The sequence below is a fragment of the Panthera tigris genome, chromosome C1, assembly GCF_018350195.1.
Source record: "Panthera tigris isolate Pti1 chromosome C1, P.tigris_Pti1_mat1.1, whole genome shotgun sequence".
Taxonomy (NCBI): Eukaryota; Metazoa; Chordata; class Mammalia; order Carnivora; family Felidae; genus Panthera; species Panthera tigris.
This window is the reverse complement of record NC_056667.1, coordinates 74180814-74201263: the sequence shown is the minus strand read 5'-3', so window position 1 is coordinate 74201263 and position 20450 is coordinate 74180814. Positions and strand designations below refer to the sequence as shown.

General features: G+C 40.5%; 1 long non-coding RNA gene across 1 annotated transcript; it reads right to left on the bottom strand.

Annotated features, from left to right (window-relative positions):
• Positions 1–3583: 3583 nt before the first annotated feature.
• LOC122241496 lies at positions 3584–4196 on the bottom strand. Its single transcript, XR_006221661.1, has 2 exons — positions 3888–4196; positions 3584–3795 (listed from the first exon to the last, which is right to left on the bottom strand). It is a non-coding gene; the product is annotated as an uncharacterized LOC122241496 (long non-coding RNA).
• Positions 4197–20450: the final 16254 nt, after the last annotated feature.

Below are 20450 nucleotides of genomic sequence, written 5' to 3'. Positions count from 1 at the left end.
AGCCATGGTTTCTTTCAACCAGTAGTCAGACTCGTTGGTCAACGCTCTCAGGCTACAATGTTTGTAATACTATGCATAAAGTTTAAGAACTTCCACCAATTCCTAATTGCCTGATAATTTTTATATTTGGTTTTTTAGACCAATCTCTTAACGGCATCTCAAGTCACCATAAGAGTTGAAGTTTCACATCCAGAAGGAAACATGTATATATTCAGGTATGCTCATACACGTATTTAAAATGAATCTCATATTTACAACACTCTAAGAAATCGATGCCATACAGGTCAATACTGAACAAGGTATGCTTGGAATATTTTTTTTTTTAACCTAAGTTTTTCGGAAAGGTGCATTCTATGGGAACATTTAGAATCAGAGCTATGTTGCTAATAGCGTACTAGAACTATAAATAAGTGATCCTTTTTAATACCTGGTGGAGATGGGGAATTGCAAGATGATGTCTATGGTTGTAAAAAGACCATCAAAAAGTTGGCAAGGAGATCATGGTCATACCATTTCCCCCATTTTTTTCATTTTATGAACACATCCCAGAGTTTCGGGGCTGGACTAAGAGCTTCTGCACTTGCTGCATTATGTAAACATTATAATCTGTGTCCGTGTAGGTATTCCCCAGGTGTCTTTAAGCTCCTGGAGGACGGGGGTTCTATTTATTCACCCCAGTGTCTGTCACATGCTCAGGACAAGCTGATTAAATCCAATATGGTGAGATAGGAAAAGAGCAGGAGTTAAGGAATTTAGAATTGCAGCCTTCTCCTTTATTTCTCTTTTCTCTTGGCTTTCCTGCTAGAGAGAAGGGTAGAGTAAATAGAAATAGGGCAGATGCAGAGCTTTTGACAGAGGTTAGAGTAAATAGAAATAGGGCAGATGCACAGCCTTTGACACTCGTTTTGAGGGGGTTGTAAATAAAGCCTCAAAAATTCTTCACAAACCAGGAATTATAAATAACTTGTGCTTTTTAGCTTGGGAGGAGGGTAGACAGAAAAACTATCATCAAAAAGAATTAATAACCAGTGGGGAAAAATCCCTAATTGTTTAAAATGTCTGTATATCCATAAATTATGCTTTAAATGGCTTATGGGTATCCTACTTAAATATTGCTTTCTTTAGTTTATATGCTAATTTTTAAATAATTTCTGACAATTTTAATAAAACTTTCTGTAAGAAAAGTTTAATTGAATGGGAAAACATTTAATAGTTGTAGATAATCGTGACTGGAAAGACTTGCTATTTGGACCAGGGGCTCACAACAAAAAATATCATTATTCACTAGAGATAAATTATTTGGAGGAAATAATAACTCTGGACTGTGTGCAAATTTCGGGATATAAACAGACAGTAAACATCACACAGTATGAATATTTTAATTTGCCAGATTACCAACAATTTCTGCCTATTGCTGCATATCAGGAGAGCTGGCATCTCCTTCAAAGTTTCTACAAATCAGACGCTGGTTTCTAATGCATGTGGTCACCATCGGTTAACCAGAGTATCCAGGCAACCAGAGCATTACATTTTCTACCCACATGGAACTCAGCTAGATTCCTGGCCTCATAAGGACAGCTCTCGAAGGTGATGAAGAGCCATAAAGTATTCCAGAACCCAGGGTTTCAGAAACACTGCTGCCGAGTTCATTTGCTTAGAGTGTTAGGCCCTTGCCCAAACTTGTCAGTCTTTTAAAAAAAATAAGTAACTAAACAATAAATAAATAAATAAATAAATAAATAAATAAATAAATAAAAAGAGAAAAAAAGAAAAGAAAGAAAAAGAGAAGTCTGAGAGAAAAAACCCAAGAAGTTGGTTAAAAACATCACCTAATTTTTCATAGCTTCAATGTTAGCCAGGAATAGACTAAAGCATACCTGTCCGATTAACTTTTAAGACTGACAGATTGAAATGAATTTTATTGTCACGTCCTGGTAGCCTAGGCGTTTCCAAAGTGTGGATGTCTTCAAGTGACCATGAGGATTGTTCATTTCTTACACGAGAACTGATAAGCCGAGGAACACCGTAGAACACATTCTTATTTTATACACTAGGGTGATTTGGAACAGGAAACCACAAAGAACCCTGAGGGCCTCTGTTCAGGGCCCTTCCCGAATGCACAATTCCAGGTCTTAACCGGGAGAGTGGTGTCCTCCACCGGCAGGCACAGATGGGGATCCGGAAGCCTAAATTCTCTCTGCCTGGCATTGGGCTGCTAGGTGACACCTGCTTTTCATCCGAGGACAGCCTGCTTTTCATCCGAGGGCTGATGGTTTTAGGATACACTGTCTCTGAGCAGATGAAGCACCCTTGCTGTGGGTCAGGCCCTGACATTCTCATCATGCTCTTGGGATGAAACTCAAACAACTGCCTACAATTCACCTTGACTGCAGCCATTCCTTGTGTGTCTCCGATCCTCCACTAGTTCATTCTCATGAGGCAGTTTGTCACCATTTCTTCCTCAGAAGCACTGCACAGAAAGAATCTTTTGGACACCAGTGCACTTATCCTCTCCTCCTGCCAGTCTACAAACATTCCTGTGGACTTTTCTGTTCTTCTCTTGACCTAGCTTCGACCCCATGTTTGAGACATCTTAAAAACCACTTACTTCCTCTCCACGGTCCTTATTTTGCCAGATTAGTTTTTACACCATCTCTGCCCTTCCCTGGTTCCTCTACCACCATCTGGCTCCTGATTCTTTGACACTCATTTTATCACCTGGATTTATCATTCCTAACCTTTCCCACATCCCATTAATTCTTTACCGCCTTCCCTTGGTTTCCCTGTGTTTCTTGAAATATTGCTCTTGAGTCCCTTTTCAGTTTCCTTCCTTCCATGAGAGGCTGGAGGTGGTGAGAGACCAATGGTCCGGGAGCACAGAGACCTGGAGCTCGCGGTAGGGCCTGTGTGAGAGTGGGCAGTCACTTCACTTCTCTCGGTCTCCGTTTCCTCCCATGTGAATCAGGGAAGTTTCCCTCTGGCTCAACATTGTCTGATGCTAGCATTTCTTTGTACTTTTAGAGAGGAGTCAGGGAAAATTACAGTGTAGTCTTTGCACCAGAAAAATTAATTGCAATGTATGAACCACTTGCTTAGCAAAAAAAGGGAGTTCACAGGTATATTTGGTGACATGACACTGAGAAAGATGGAGTTTGGGACTCAGGGTGGCATATTGGCTTTTCTGAAGGAAAAGCAAGCTCATGGTTTGTCAAACTGGATTAAAACCGGTCAAGTAAGATAGAGGCAATTGCGCTCTGCAAATGAAGTAAACAAGAGCTCCTCTCTGTTTTTCCCAACTCAGTACTGGATTTTAAAGATGTGTTCTCAGATGTCTAGTATTGTAGTTTCCACTCTGTAATAATGGAAAATAACCAAGGCCTTTATTTTAAACAAAAACCACTGTGGAGGTGGATCCAGGATGCGGACAGAAATAATACATTATTTTACGTAGCTGACATGGTACATTTGAGGGATAAAACACTGCACACACTATAAACAAATGAAAAGCCCCAGTCAGTCCTGTTAGGCCCAAGCTATGATCGATTGCAAACCCAGGGTTGTAAAATAAGTAACAGTCTGGAACCATGGTTTATCAACAGTTTTATTTTCCTGAGACAACTTTATCCTAGAGGGCTGGAAAAGTGCGGCGCCTCGGTTGGAAGAGGATTGTGTGATTTTCGGAGTATTTTCATCTTCTAAGGTTTGCACTCTGCAAAGTTGCTTTCACAAACTCCCGCACGCAATGTATTTGGGCATAACAGCTCTCAGAGGTTTTATTAGCCCCTTGGGTTGGCCCTGAGAAGAATACACTCGAAAATGTAAGTCGCAAACTGGAAAATGCTATTTTGATAAAAAAAAAAAAAAAAAATCTGAAATGTCCAGCCTACCTTTGTGGGTTGCTTTCTCTCTCTCTCTCTTTTTTTTCCTTTTTCCTTCTTTAAGGGAAGGGAATTGGCAGGGTGGGAAGCATTTTTTTATTGTGCCTCCTGATCTTTTCTGAATAGTCATTTAAAAGTGGCATAATAAACTCATCCTTTTCAAGGCCCATTCTTTTTGTGCGTGACGATGGGGAGAGAGGAAGCTGAGCGCCTGCACGTTTACTCAGCCCTTCCAGGGTTCTCAGAGAGAGGCTGTTGCCCTCGTGGGCGGACCCGGCACCTCTCACCTTCGTTCCCAAACATAAATTCCCAACTGCCCGGAATCCCTATCCCAGCGCCGGCGGGGGGGGGGTGGCACGCGGCCGACTGGCACTGGAGTCACCCACTCCCTTCCCCACGCGGATTGCGAACGTTTTATTCATTTATTCCGCGTCTAGGCTGTGGGCCGGGGCGCCCCCGCGGAGGCCAGGCGGGAAGCCCCCAGGGCTGGCGATCGGAAGGAGAGGGGGTTGGGGGTGGGGGAAGGGCAGACCCGGGGGCCGGTCAGCCGCGACAAAAGGCAGCGGCGAGGTGGCGGAGCAGCGCACGCGGCTGCGGGGCGCGGGCGGGCCGGGCGGAGGCGCGCTCCGGCTGAGCGGCGCCCGCGGCAGCCCCAGCGGCAGCTGCGGCGAGAGGAGCGCGGGCGGCGCGGGGAGCGGGCGGGACGCGCCCAGAGACACGCAGAGAAAGGGCAGCGCCGCCGCCTGCTGCCGTCCTCGGCGCGGTTAATCACGCGCTCCCCTCTCGCTGCTGATTTGCAAGAGCAGATTAATCAGAGAGCGCGGCTTGATGAAATTTGCTGTTATTGTGCCCATTTTTAGCAACATCTTTTATTATCTTCATTATTCATTTACAGGGGACCGGCATCAATTATGCAAATGAGTTCACAGACTTTGCAGATTACTTCATTTGCCGCTATTGTTTGTGGAAATTTAATTATTAAATATTATTAAGCTTGCGTTTTCTTCAATTTTCCAAGGCTTAGTTTCATTTGATTTTTCCTCCAGCTGCTCTTCTTTCCTTTCAGTGCCAAAACAGCTCCTCATCAAAGCGGCTCTGGCATGTGAAGACCAAATAAAATCTCCTCAATTTAATAATTTTGATGTTAGTCCCTTGTTCTCAGCTGCTTGCTCAAAGCAATGCAGAGAGGAACGCGGAGCACATTCAATTTAATGAGCAGAAATTGAATTCAAGTTTGTTCGGAATTGACTTCAATTAAGCAGAGTCTTAATGATAAATTAATCTCTTTTCTTTATTCCCTAGAATTTGTTTTTCAAAGTAGGAAATTGGACTACATTGAAAGACCAAATAAAGAATACCAATTTTAACTAGATCATGGAACTGATAGCAAAATTTAATTCTTTATAGTAACGTACTTGGACAAATAGCATTCTTTCTATGGCATGTATTATAATTTATATTCATTGTTACCACTTACACTTCCATGGCATGGATAAAATGGCAGTTGAATTAAATATGGGCTTGTAATAGACTTCAGAGTTTTAATCTTTATTAAGAAACTCTAATTGAATGCATAATTAGCTTTTCAGGCTTTAGGAAATTCGGTTTAGTATCTATGTGAACTGGAAACATTGATCAGGAATTTTAAAGCAATTTTTATGAGTTTATTTTGAGGAGGAATTATCAGGCTGTATATAAAATGTCATTTTAAACTGAATAGCACGGATCGGAGAAGCAAGGAATTAGGTTCATCCTGTGTTGTTGCGGACTCGGAGCCAGGCTTCCTAGGAACCAGGGCCAACACTGGTAATTTTAAGTTCCTTTTATTAAAACCTCTAATGTTCCTTCAGGCCACCAAATCCATTATTCCTGTCCAGACCCTGCTGAAAATCAAACTCACAGCTACTTGGGGATTTTAATGAGGGCGTCCATATTGATTGCATGGTTCTACTGTTTGGGTTTGCTGCCACTGTCAAAAATGTACCTGACATTTTTTTCCATCTGAATCATGGATCATCTTTTCTGGAACATGCAGAGCATAATTCTCCATGCTCCAGTCTGCAAAGCACTCTATCTACATATGCCAAATGTTATTATTGCAGTTCCTTCAGGAGTGACCTTAGAAGAGACGATGTTTGTTCCAAAGAACTTCAAGCTGTTCACTGTGGTATATTCATAGTCACAAATTTAAAATACATCAGTGTGAGAAAATACATTTAGGCTGTGTACTGTTTCACAGAGTGTGTGGGTCTCCTCCCCTCTGCTTCCTGCTCCTTCCATGTGCGCGTTTTATTACTCTTGGCCACTCAGACATGGTGCGTGCAAATTTGACTTTGCCGTGAATTTTAAATTGAATTGCCCGTGATGGAGATTATCTTCTTTGTGTGACAGTACAGTACGTCATTTCCAGTACTTTTCAGGGTCCACCTGCTCTATGTTCAAATTAAAGATTTATATAATAATAGAATTTTAAACCAACAGGGTGCTTAAAAATCACCTGGTCCAACTCCTATGTTTTATAGATGAGGAAACTGAGGCGCATAAATGTTATGTAAATTTCCCAAGGCCACAGAGTCAAGGCCAGAGGCAGAGCCAGGACTGAAAGTTGCAGGTTTAACTAACTTTGGGGCCAAAGAAACTCTTTTTTTCACTATTCAAGTCTGCTTCCAAGTTGTGTAGTGACATCTTTGAGTAAGTGGAAACTAGTTTAAAAAAGACAGGAATTAATTTATTGTCTTGTTCAAACTGGGAAATATATTGATTAAAGTGCATAAAAGCACACACAAACTCGGTAAGCCTATTTATCTGGAACTTAGACAATTGGGAAGCCTAAATAACGGGATTGCTTTGTGCTCTACTTTAGTGGGAAGGGAACAAATGAAAAGTTAATAAGGTAGTATCAGGGATTTTTTAAAACAAAAAACCAGGAAGCTTTATAGTACCCTGGGCTCTGTGCACATTAAGTCCTATATTCGACAGTGGGGGTGACAACATTTTCAATTAGTATTTCCAGTATTTACTTATCCCATCCCCCATGAAGTGGTGCTATCTCAGACCTCCTTCATTTCATTGCAATGTTTCATTTGTTCAACCTTAATGAGCTGTGAGTACCCGGCAATTTGCTAGATGTTGAAAATAGAAGAATGGTAAGCCTGTAGGAAGTTACAGTTTAGCTAGTGGGGAAAACAGAAAGGAGCCAATAATTATTGTATGAAATAGTAAGTGTTCTAACGTGCACGGAGCACTGGGGACACATCTAATGCAGAATGGGAGGCCTGGGAAAGCTTTTCCATGCAGTGTTCTCTTGGGCCCTACATCCAAGGGCAAGTCACCAAGGTGGAGAGGTGTTGGTGGTATGGGTTGGAGGGGTGGGGGCAAGGGTGGGAGTCTACCAGGTAGAAGGAAAAGCAGGTGGCATGGCAGGGAGGTATGGGATGGAATGAAAGCTATAGGCTTGTGTGAGGACATGCTGGGAGATTGAACTACAAAGCCAAGGTTAAGGCTAGTAAGTGCTTTTTGTATTGAGGACAAATCATTTCTTCCTTTAGTCTGGAAGGCAACTGTTTGTGCAGCTTCTGCAGGAGTACAAATATTCCTGGAACTGTGGTAATCTCATCTGTGTCTCTTATGAACTAATAATGTCTTAGCTATTACTTCAACAGTGATGAGCTGTAACAAAAAGCAGATTAGAGGAATTTGGAGGATGGAAAGGGGACAGGAAATGGGTGGAAGAAAGAAGAAAGAAATGGAGACATTGATGGGGGGGCAGGTGGAAGGAGGCACTTAAAATGAACTGTGTATTTACATCTTTGCCCAGGACCCAGGTCAACATCAGTCCTTGGGTCTTTAAAAATCACCTGTGCACCTTCTATTTCATAGACGATGGCTAGAATTTTACTTCTCTCTTGGTAAACTGTATAATGAGAATTTGCAATGATGAGTTGTAATGTCTGGAATGATGATTTTCTAAGAAGTCAACACCCAATAGAATTAAAACAGATAAAATCTTATTAAGTCTCATTAGAGTATTGTACCAAGTTTCTGAGGCTCAGTTTCCAACTTATGGTGAGTAGGGGGTAGTTCAATTAATGAAAACATTGAGTTAACCAGAATACCATATTTTTCCACCATTCTAAATAAATTACCTTACTAAATCCATTTTATTTGCAGATCTATAAAATTGGGTTTTCAATACTCTATGTGAGAAAAGTAACATAAATATAAGCATATCATATACAAAAGCATTTCAGATAAAATCAATAACATTTTCTTCCAAATTAAAAGAAAAAATCCTCCAGCAGAATTATGTAATTTCAATGATAAGAGTTTATCACTATGTGTTGAAAAAAATTTTGAAAAAAATTTTAAAGCAGTAGAAATCTGAACAAAAGCTGTAAAGAGAAGTGATGTTACCCCATAGTGAAGGTTGCATTTTTTATCTACAGTTGATTCAGTTCAAAGAGAGCTTTGTTTGAAGATCTGCTCAAACTTCAGTTTAGTGTGGAAAGGGTGGGGATTTTGTTGTATACCTCTCAACTTACGTTTAATTAAAATACTGGCTAAAATCATTCACGATCGTCAAGATATGGAAATGAACTAAGTGTCCATTAAAGGATGAATGGATAAAAAGATGTTTATATCTCTATCAGATGTTTATATCTCTCTATCTCTCTATCTCTATCTCTATCTCTATCTCTATCTCTATCTCTATCTCTATTGAGAAAGGACTATTATTCAGCTTTAAAAGAGAAGGAAATCCTGGGGCACGTGGGTGGCTCAGTCAGTTAAGTGTCCGACTTGTGCTCAGGTCATGATCTCGCAGTCTGTGAGTTTGAGTCCCGTGTTGGGCTCTGTGATGACAGCTCAGGACCTGGAGCCTGCTTCAGATTCTGTGTCTCCCTCTTTCTCTGACCCTCCCCCACTCACACTCTGTCTCTCTCTCTCTCTCTCTCTCTCTCTCTCTCTCTCTCTCAAAAATGAATAATGAGAATAAATTAAAAAAAAAAAAAGAAGGAAGGAAATCCTGCCCTTTGCAACAACATGGATGGACCTTGAGGACATTATGCCAAGCAAGATAAACCAGACAGAGAAAGACAATACTATGTGGGATCACTTACATGTAGAATCTTAAAAAAAAAAAAAAAAAGTCAAACTCATAAAAACAGAGAGTGGCAAAGTGGTTACCTGGGGGTGGGGGGAAACGGGGAGAGGCTGGTATAAGGATACAAACTTTCAGTTATAAAATAAAGTCTGAGGAGCTAGTGTAAAACATGGTGACTATAGTTAATAACATTATTGTATAATTCAAATTTGCTGACTATAACTTAAATGCACCCAATAAGTAAATAAGATGATTGGATGTGTTAATTAATTAGATAATGGGGAATCCTTTCACAATGTATATGTATATTAACTCACTTTGATGTACACTCTAAATATCTTACAATATTATGTGTCAATTATACAAATTGCACAATTGTACAATTATATAAAGCTGAAAAAAATACTGGTCACGAAAAGTTCTACATCTGTCTAAGGCATGTCTGAGTGCAAGATTATAGGCTTTTTAGATGGCCAGTTAATTGTTTATAATGTTAGAACCCCAACTGATAGATGTTGTTTCTTCTCTAGCTTTCTCCTGAGGAATTTAGCTGTTGCCTTGTCAGGGTTGGCCAATACACATTTTCTGCCTCATTTATCAACTTTACAATTCCAGCTCAACCCACTGGGTTCTTTTGTCCTTGTGTCTCTCATAGGTCCCTCTTGAAAACTTGTTTCTCTTGACCTCAATCTGAAGCAGCATAAGTAATTTTTTTGGATTTAGTGTCTCTTTTCTTTCTGTGATAACCTAGCTGCTTTGCCATTTATTCTTTTAGAACAAGATAGGTTTTCTAATTTACCATATTTTGGTGTTCATCTTACTTCAATGCAACCAACATTTGTTGAACCCCTCTGTATGAGGCATTATATGAAACATCTCAGGAGTTACAAAGATGAGTAGGATGCTTACTCTGTCCTTAAGCCGTTCATATGTGAGGGGTTGAGGTAATGGAGAAGCAAATAATAGTTATCAATGTAATAAATGTTATAATGGAGACAGAGACAGGGCTCTGAGGAAAGAGGTTGAAGGATCACTTAAGTAGGAAGGAAACTTAACCAGAGTGCTAAGGAGTCTGTTGGAGCTTGTCAAGGCGTGGAGGGCAACCTTGGAGTAGAGCAGGAAGCGCAGGGGTCTTGGTACCAGATGACCGGGTTAGAATCTGCTATGTACCTGCTGAGCCAGCGATTTCACCCCTCTGAAACTCAGCCATTTGGGATTGAGAATATCCAGCTTGCAGGGCAGGTGCTCACCTATGTGCATCAGGGTACGGCTGCACTCCTTTCCTGGTGTTTTTTTAGATCTTTAGACCTGAGAGGGGAAGAATTCGGCCTCTGGATACTGTCTCCCCTCCCCACCCCCATTGCCTAATTCTTTTTCTTCAGTGTGCCTAGAAGAAAGGCCAAGTCTCAGGTGACGTCTACATAGAGGCAAGGACTGGGGACAGGAGGAAAGCAGACGTTCCAATACTTTAGGCCACTCTGTGGTGTGTGCGTGTGTGCGCGCGCGTGTGTATGCGTGTGCGCGCGCTTGTGTGTGGTTGCGCGCGCGCGCGCGCGCGCGTGTGTGTGTGTGTGTGTGTGTGTGTGTGTGTGTGTAGGGGGTTATCCCTGCTCTTTTGTTTCTTTCTGCACTAGTATCCTCCCAAAGAAAAATAAGGAATAAATTGGAGAGTAAAAAGTAGAAAACCGTTGCTTACAATCCCTCCTTCTGGCAACCAATTGTTTGTATGTTTTCACTTCCTGGCAAACATTAAGCACTCAGTAAATTTATGATGAATAAATATTAAAAAAAATAAAAGATTTGGGGAACAAGGCAGATGGAATAAAAGGAGTCTAGTTGGAAGAGGTTCTTAGAGCTTTGGCATTTTTTTGAGGGTAAGGATCATGTATTTTATTCCTTACCTCCTTGCTCCCTATCTTTGGCAAATGGCTTTCAAATAAACAGGCACATCATATGAAGATAAAAAGCATCGTAACTTGACTTCCTTTCGTACCCAGAAAGAGTGATATAAAAGAGTTAACTTTGATTAAAAAAATAACAACAGGGAACCCAAATATGCTTACAGTAAACTTCCATGCAATATTGTGACACAGCACTGGAGGAGGGAAGTCATAGGATATGTGTGGAAATGAGAGAAAAAAGGCGGTGGAAGAGACAAAGCAGGGGTGTGGGGGAGAGGCAGAGGAAGTCGAGAGAGAAAGATAAACTGGAGAAAATGAACACAGGACGGGAGAAAGAAGGAAAGGGAGAGATGGGGGGACAAAGGAGAGGATCATCGAAGAAAAATGGGGCAGTGTATGGAGTCTGCCATTTGGGAAACATATTCTTTTCATACTCAGGATTCATTTCTGTGGTGGGTTTCACAGTGTTGTCACCTCATCATCCTCCCTCAAAATTCTCATTAACCACTGTTTATAGCTGTTTAACTGCTGCTTACCTTTGGATTTTCAAAGGCTCGATTCATAATGGGCTAGATAATCATAGTAGCCTGTCACAGGGAAATAATTATTCTCTTGGAGCATTATCTCTGGCACATATCTGGGCCCCGAGAAAAGGCTCTTCGTGTTCTTACATTTTAAGAACTTGGAGGTTTTTTGAGATTGCCTTCTTTCAGGAACAGGATTTGATTCCCCCTCCCTCTCCAAGATGGCATCATATCTCAGAATTAGCTGAGCATCATTTTCTGCAACTTGGTCGCATTCTGGAAAAAGTAAATCGTGCTTACTGTGGTACTTCCTCCTGGGGAAAAGTGTTCTTAAGTCACAGGAAAGCAGTGTGCCAGCAGCTCAGAACACTATAAAAGTGAGAGCTGGGGGTGGGGGCCTTTGCAGGAAGGGCATTTATGGAGAGTTACCAGTTTTTAGTTTTTTCTTTAGAAATATTCTGTTACATTAGTAAGTAAGCTAAAGCAGAATGGAGAAGGGAAAATAATACTGAAAAAGGAAAAGAAAAGTCTGTTTTATGGAGTTTCATGAATTTTTAGGAAATGCCTGGCAAGGGGCGGGGGAACTGGGTGACTTCAGTGCAGCTTTGAAATGTAGGCTGAAAACATGGAGATTTTTCTGTTTGTTCTTCTGCTTGTTTCCATTTCCATGAATAGCTTTCTACTTCGGGGACCTTCTCCCACTACAGCTTGTGTGCTTGTTTTAGTTGGCTTTTGAATATCGATATCCAAAGATGTTTACTGTCCTTTAATGAAAAAAAAATCTTGTGTGTATTTCTTAGGTGGGGAGGGGAGGGTTGCCGACACACAATTTTGGCGCCTGGATTTCAAAAAAAGTTGCCCTTCTTATTTAAAATCGTCCTTCATAATACAAATTGCAAATAAGGCAGCATGCCAGTGCTGAAAAGTAATTTCAATTAAAATTCCCAGGGCTGTTCAGGGGCGACACAGGAGTCAGTCTTAACACATTGTCCTTGAATCTGGGCACAGCTTACCTGGAAAGCTTCAAAGAGGGACAAGTAATTTTAGTGTCACCTCCCTGTCCCTTCTGCCTCCCCACCGTCCCTCAAGCCATAAACAAAGAGATGAACACCCATTCCACAAAAAAAGGAGGTTTGGTGATCGTTTGTGTGGAAAAGCAGGTAATGGGCTATTAAATAGTTGTTTGTGAAATCACTGCACAGTACAGTGTTTACTTGTTTCTGCAAAAGTATTTCTGTTTACCCAGTTCTGGATAAAAAGCAGATCATGTGACATGGCCCCAGAGTAAACAATGTCCAGATAAATGGATATTCCCTCCTGTTTTCCGGTTCGGGCCTCTGCATTTTCTGTTGTTACACAAATGAACGAGGGGATGTGTGGATGAACATGCTCTTAGAATCCCAGCAAGTAGGGCTGGTCCGGTGTGTTGGAATATCCTATAGTAAAGGTTGGAATAGCCTGTCCCAAGGGTCCCTCCGCCCCCTGCCCTAAAGTATCTCCCTCAGCACCTTGTCATGGTGTTTAAAAATCACACACTTCTATTCTCCTTTATGTTAAGGCGGCTGGTGAAATCAGGAGTTGCTTTAGAGGAGTGACATTAGACTGACATCATTAACATTTTAGATCAAATAATACTTACATTTACTGAGGGCTTATTTACGAGCCAGGCACTATGCCAGAGATTTTATCCTTACTATTTACCCTCACAAGAATGCTAGGAAGCTGGTACTATTACTATCTTTAGGTTGCAGATGAGGAGACAAAGACACATGAGGGTTAAGTTATTTGACAAGTCTTAGAGTCGGCAAGCAGAGGAGCTAGGTTTTTACCTAGACTATCTGATTGCTGAGCCCGAGTTTCTTCTGACTTGGTGTCAACAGAGAATGACGTCCAGAAAAAACAGAGTATGGGGTTAAACTTTGACGTGGTGGGTCCGGGAGGGTGTTGTCCAGCAGATGAGGGAGTGCGCATAAAAGCGAACACTAATTAGAGGGAAGGTAGATGTCATGAGCTCCTGATCACTGCTGGGGGCTTGGAAGGGAAGGACTTGTGCAAATGAACATGGAAAAAGAGGAGGAGCTAAGGAGGCAGAAAGTTCATTTCACAGATTTGCTTGTGGCCCATTTGATGGAATCATTTTTCTTAGCTGTCTCTTAGATCCTGAAAATGCAGGACTTCGGCCCTTCTTTCATGTTTGTCAGCTACATGGCTTGCATGTAGTTCTGCAGCCATGAGATCCTGTGATCCTCAAAGGCATTTGAATTTCCAGTGCAGCCGAGGAACCCAAGAAGCAGAGGACTGCTGGCCAAGGCAAGAGTAGAACCCACGTTGTTGGCTCTGAGGCCAGGCCTCTCTCCAGCACCCCCCCTGGTAGCCTCCCATTTACTGCCCTGGGTTGTCCTGCAGGTTGCTTCTCTTTACACTCACACAGAACCCTTTCATTCTCTTTCAGCCTCTTTCATCTCTAGGAGATGGTACAAATTATACACTCAACTCCTCCAATCTCGATTTGGTATTTGGGTTCTGCTAATTCATTGTTATGTGCAGAATGCCTTCAGTGAACACAACAAGCTGCAGAAAATATAATTCTCTCTTAATGTATATTTACTAAGTGTATTTATTATTCATCAGGATGTGCATTTTAAAATGTGAGTCTAGATTCCCTCACTTTTAATCCCAAACAAATGTTAAAAGATTTATTTTTATAATAATCCCGGAATGAGAGCTAAGTAAGCCTCCCTGAACACGGCTTGCCAAGTGGTGGATGTTAGCTGTATATCCACACTAGATGCTCGATCTGTGCTTGCTATTGTCTCTTACCGTTTCTAGTGGCGATGCGCAGAAGCGTACTAGCACACCAGGGCCCATCAATGGTTGCAATTTGTTGGCACGGACTCTAGGGAAGAAGTACTGCAAGGGAAAATGTTAGAGTCTCATTTCTTTGCAAGATATAGATAGATATGGTGGGAGAAATAAAGGCAGATGGATGAAGGAAAGGGAATATGTGGGCCAAGAGATAAGAAAATGCGCAAAAATAAACTTCAAAGACCTCAAGGTGCTATCAACATGCAAATGTTTGAATAGTATATCAAGAATTTAACATGGATGCATTAAACATCCCAGAATGAATGATCCCTCCTTTCCCATCCTACGAGAAGGGAAGGTTCTAGGGCGCAGGTGCCAGTGTGAGGCTAGAACAGCAGGGGATTCCTAGTAATAGTCAAAGGCCAGTTTACATGACAACTCAATGGTGTGATTGCTGTCCTCTCGTTAGGTATGTTGGGGATCCATTTGAACAAGGCTGTTCAGCTGACTTTGGTAAGAATCTTTACTCCTTTGTGGTCTTTATTACAATTCTAAGTGGCATCTCGCACATGCCTCAACATCGAGAAGTTTTCTGCTTATCAGTTGCAGAATCTTTTCTCATTTGTAAGGACTAGTGAAGAGCTTCATTCCCACGCAGATGTTTTTGTGTGTGTGAACTCATAATACCCACAATACATTAATAACTAACAGTGAAACATGTGTTAAAATGGTTCCGTTTAAAAAAGTAGTTCAAGTGAAGACGTCATTCAGTATAAATCTAGGAATATTTTCTTCTTTGGGGTTGAGCATCACTACATGTAAAACACCATCATGGACAGCTGTACAGCTAGAGTTATAAACATAGAAAGAATAGAAGTTAATAAGAGAGTGGTGCAATAGTTTTATCCGACAATTCTTGTTTTCTAACATTGGGTGGAGTCAATGAAGCCAAAGCAGACACTGATCCCTGTGGTTTTGAACACACTTTCAAAAGACTAGGGGCAGAGATGGATGAAAAGGCATTCTCTTGTCCAAAAGACAGATGCAGAGTCCTATAAACCCCATGCTGTGATGATAAATTCTTCAAGTAAAATTTCAATGGAGAGAAATAGTTTGGGGAAATATTTGCATTGCATGAAAACTATATAGCGCACAGTACAGGGAGGGAAATTGAACATGGTTTCTACCTATGTTTCAAACAGAATCCCTTTGTGCGTATAGGGCTAGTATAAAATTCGATAATAATTAAGGTTAAAGAGTCAGATTTATCTAAAGAATCACTTTTACTCATGTGATATGACAATTTGAAAAAACAAGTAAAACAGTTTTAAAGAAATAGTAGAAAATAGCCACTTTATAAAAGAATGACAGCAAATCAAGTCAGCTGTTTGAAGTGGTTAAATCTTGGCCTCTGTCTCAAGCCTCTCTGTTCAATGCCACCATTGCTTCTTCTCTAAAAGATTTCCTGTTGACCAATGCTTTCCCAGTTAGCTCATCCTATGGGGAACAAAACCATCCTCCTCGCTGTAAGATACTAAGTGACATGCCCTCTAAATTCTTGCCATAGCCTTTAGCATTCGATAAATGAATTAAATGGAAATAATTTGGCATCTTTTGCTGAACTTGATGTCTGTAACAAATGTCACTGGTGTCATACAAAACAACTTATAAATTATTTTGAAAAGAATTGTTTCAACTACAGAGCAGGCAGTGAAGGAGACAAATGGAAAGGATTTGCGAGAGGGCATTTCTCTAATGACATCATAAGAGCCAAGAGGATTTCAGTAGCAATTCTATTCATGCCACAAAGAGGGAAAAAACAAAGCAGTGGGCTCAATGTTTCTATAATTTTTTAATCCTGTTTTCTTTACTTTTTTCCTACCCTGTATTGGGTGATTGGAAAGAAAATAAGAGAGTAGATGGTACAGAGACTTCAAATCAGCTTACAAATTAGTGTTACTTGTGCGAATTTGTTACCTACCTATTGAGTTTCGTGAAACCCCTTTGTTAAGCAACAGAATGGTCTGGACAAGATGACTTGGATTTTTACAACCCTTTGTTTCAAAATAGTGCAGATGTGGAAATAACAATAGTTAGCATGGCATGCTACACCAAACAGGTTTTACATTTTTAGTAAAATTTTCAAATGAGCATCGTATCACTGAAATATTGTCAAAGGTTATGTTTAGTCCATGAAACAGGCTCAAAAAACAATGGAGTTTTTCCCTCATGCAAATTCCCAAGATGAGAAAAAATTAAAAAAGCAAATTAAGTGGAGAGAAGTAAATGAGACATTATTTCTCCAAAGTTGTTTTATTGCCTGCCAGGAAAATATCTTCAGGAGATGGACTGAATAGGAAAAGACTTTTGTAGTGAGCATCTGAGCCACAGCAGATTTGTGGGTATTATTGGCTCTTTCAGACATCAAAAGCAAACTGTGTGAAAGATGATGGAGGTGCTCAAACAGGAATGGGGAATGAAAATGAGCAAATAGAAGATCATGCTCAATAAAAACACAAAATGATAATCAGAATAAATGAGACTATCAGTGCACAAGTAGAAGAAAATCAACTAGGAACATCTGTTCAGGTGAGGCTGAAATTAAGAGAATAATCAGACTCTGGTCGTGTGCATTTGGAAAAAGTCTATGAAAGATATGATGAGTAGCATCTCATCCTTCGCCCATGTGGAATAATCGTATACTACCTTTGTACTTTCATTGAAATTGGGTTTTGTGGCTCTGGATGTGATACCTTCCAAGAAATGTGGGTTTGCAGCAAAAACGCAATTGGGTGCATGTTGCAGATTAAGAAAATTTTAACAGTGAAATGAAAATCTTTCGGAGAAATATGCAAAGATATAGTAGTCATGAAAAACATTTCTAAGCAAGCCTCCAAATGAATGAAATCACTAGAGTGTCAGGCCACAAAAATCTTAGGAGAAATAACATACATATAACATAGAGAATGTTAAAATCAAATATGTTGACTTCTGATTCTGGAAAAGACAGGGCACACACACTTCTTCCCCTTCTTCTTGCTAAATACTGTTAAAAACTCTGGATATTACATATAAAACAAACATGAGAAAATTCTGAAAGATGGACAGAAGAAGGCAGATTAGTTAGGGGCCTTGGGATCTGAGGAACAACATGGCAATGAGTTCCCTGGGTTTTATTTTTGCCACTTACACCCCAGACTGGGTGCTGGAGAAGCCAGAAACCTAGAAATGCTAAAATTGCAAACACATAGAAAGCCCCAGTAAATGAATGATTTGATCTCCAGCCAAAGGAGCATGGAGGGTCAGCCTAACAAGACAAAAAACTTTTAGAAGATACCCACTCCGTACTCCAGCCAAACACAGTGGGGAAAAAAAAAAAAAATGGTGGCCTGATTCCCTCTCTTGTCAGCAAAGGCTGAATGTGGAACCTGGCCATGTACCCTCACCTGGAAGTAATGAGACATCTCTCTCGCTCCTCACTGAGGTTGTGTCAGAGAGGCTGAATGGGGGAATCTGGGACGTGCACCTACTCCCAGAGTTTGTGAGTCCCTTCAACAGTGGTGTCAGTGGAGGCCATGTGTGGGGCAGTGATGAAGCACCTCTCTCTCTCCCAGCCAGGGTGATGTCAGTGGAAACCTAGTAGGGAGCCTGAACTTGGACTCCCAGCCAGCAGAAATGAGGCAGCTCCCCTCCCCCAGCCACTGCTACATCAGAGGAGATCTGCCAAAACAGAAGACTTAACTAAGATCCAAAGTCTCATAATACACACAATGTGCAGAATACAACAACAACAAAATCATGTGTCATATTGATAACCAGGAAAATATTACCTTGAACAAGAAAAGACAACAGAGGCTAACACAAGGATGACATAAGTGTTGGAATTATCTGACAAAGATTTTAAAGCAGCCATCATAAAATGCTTCCATGAGCATGTAGTTCCATGAGTACACTTGAAACAAAGGAAGAAATGGAAAGTGTCAGCAAAGAAATGGGGGATATGAGGAAGAACCAAATGGGAGTACAAGAACTGAAAAATACCATAACCAAAACTAAATCTTATTGGATAGGCTCAACAGTGGAAGGGAGAGGACAGAAGAAAGAATCAACACACTTGAAAATAGAACACTAGAAATAACTCAGTCTGAACAAAAGAGAGAAAATAGATTGAAAAATAATTAACAGAGCCTCAGGAATCTATGGAACTATAAAAAAAGATCTGACAATTCTATCAGCTGGGTCCCAGAAGGAACAGAGGAAAATCGTGGGGCTCAGTACATATTCAAAGATATAATGGCTGAAAAAATTTTAAGTGTGGCAAAGGAAACCTACAGATTTAAGAAGCTGAGTTAATCTCAAACAGTATAAATCCAAAGAAATACACACCAAGACACATCAGAGGAGGCAACCTCAATGAGCAGATTGCTTCAGTGCTCATAAGCTTGCAGAAGCACATGAGCACACGTACAATATCCTTCAGAGACTTCATATGCCGGAAATACTAAATGCTTCACAGGCAAATTTCTGAATTGTGTTATCCCCTACTCTCCAGTTGTTAAATAGTACGTAATCTGTGTTGATCACATGTACACAAATGTTTTTAAATGACTTTTTAAACAAAAGGATCTACCTTAAAAAAAACATCAAATTAAATTATTGTATAGCTCCTATTATGTGCAAGGCATTGCAATTGCTCTCGCCTGAATGTTCAGTCTGTTGTTTTGGGGGAAATCTCTGTTTTGCTAGGTCAGGAAGTGAATACTGGTGGTGTTTTGTACTAGAAGCCTCATGTTGTGAAGAAGAAAGTGGGTATAAAGAACAGAATTGAGAGAGGTCACCATTTCAAATTTTGCCCAGCTGTCGTGACTAAAATGTCTTGCTACAGAATATGATCACTGCAGGAAATTCTCTGCGAAAAAAATGGTAACTGGTACACAAGCCTCTGAAAAAAATCACTACTAAAGCTGTTACATAGTAGATATGCAATAAATATTTTGTGAATGAATAAACAAAGGCAAGAATAAGTGGCACACTTAGACGTGAGGATTTACTTTTTTTTGGACAATACAATTGTGAAAACTAGACTTGCCTATTGTGTAGGAGTACTCATTTATCTTGTGCCTTATGTTTAAGTATGTACGTGAATTTCTAAAAAAACAAAAACAAAAACAAAAAACCTTTCCTGTCCTCAGGTAATAGACGTTTTCTTCTATATTTTCCCTTAGTTGAGTATTTTGATTGCATACCTGCCTGGTTTCAGAGTAAACCTTACCTAGCAACTTTCCAAGACTTCATAGAGAACCTTAAGAGTCCCATGCAGGGGCTGGGTCTGTGAGTGACCTCAGTCTATCTACCCATGTGGTTTTCTCAAGCCATTGTGGTGAATGGTAATTGCAATAATGCTAACTTACATTGCAGAGTGTTTTCTAAGATGTGTTCTGAAGAATGCTAGTTGTGTGGGTTATTAATTGATATTACTCAAAACAACATGTGAAATAATGGGATTAAAAGTTAAACCCGTATGTTAATGTAGAAATTATCACCTTTAATAGAGTAGTTTTAAATCCTCTGACATAACCATACATCAGAAACCCTTCGATACTTCTAAAAAACAGATTTATTGTCCTCACCTCAACAAGTATATGCTCTTCTCCAGGATGAGTCTGGATCTGATTGCTGGGTATGTGGGGGTGGAGGTGTGGGATTGTATGTTCATTTTGATAATTCTCTCCAGGTGATTTTGAAATGTTTCTACCCCTCTCCACCAGTCTCCTCTTCAATCTTGAAAATCACAGTGTTAGTGCGTTAATGTGCCAGTGATTCTCCAACATGGAAAAGGTTTCCCAAACTCATGCAAGCTCAGAACCCCATTTTTATGCAGAGCTGGGGCCAATTTATGGAAACATTATTTGGGAGACTCATACAGTGGTTTTAGCTTTGACAAAGTTTTGCTTATGTCTAAATTCATTTGATTCTTACTATCCATGTGATACAAACATTTTTTATCTCCATGTTAGAAGCAAGGAAACTAAGTTAGAAGTGAGGGGGCTAGGACTCAACTGTAGATCTTTGAAATCTAAGTCTGGATCTCCTTCAGTAGCCAAATCTCAGACTGAGCTAAGCTATTAGTGCAAAATTGGTATGATGGAATCAATAGTGCTAACGGGGCCTTAAACCCACCTCTTCCAGATTTTCATGGAGTTAAAACTCCATGAGTGCTATGGAGAAAAATGATATAAAA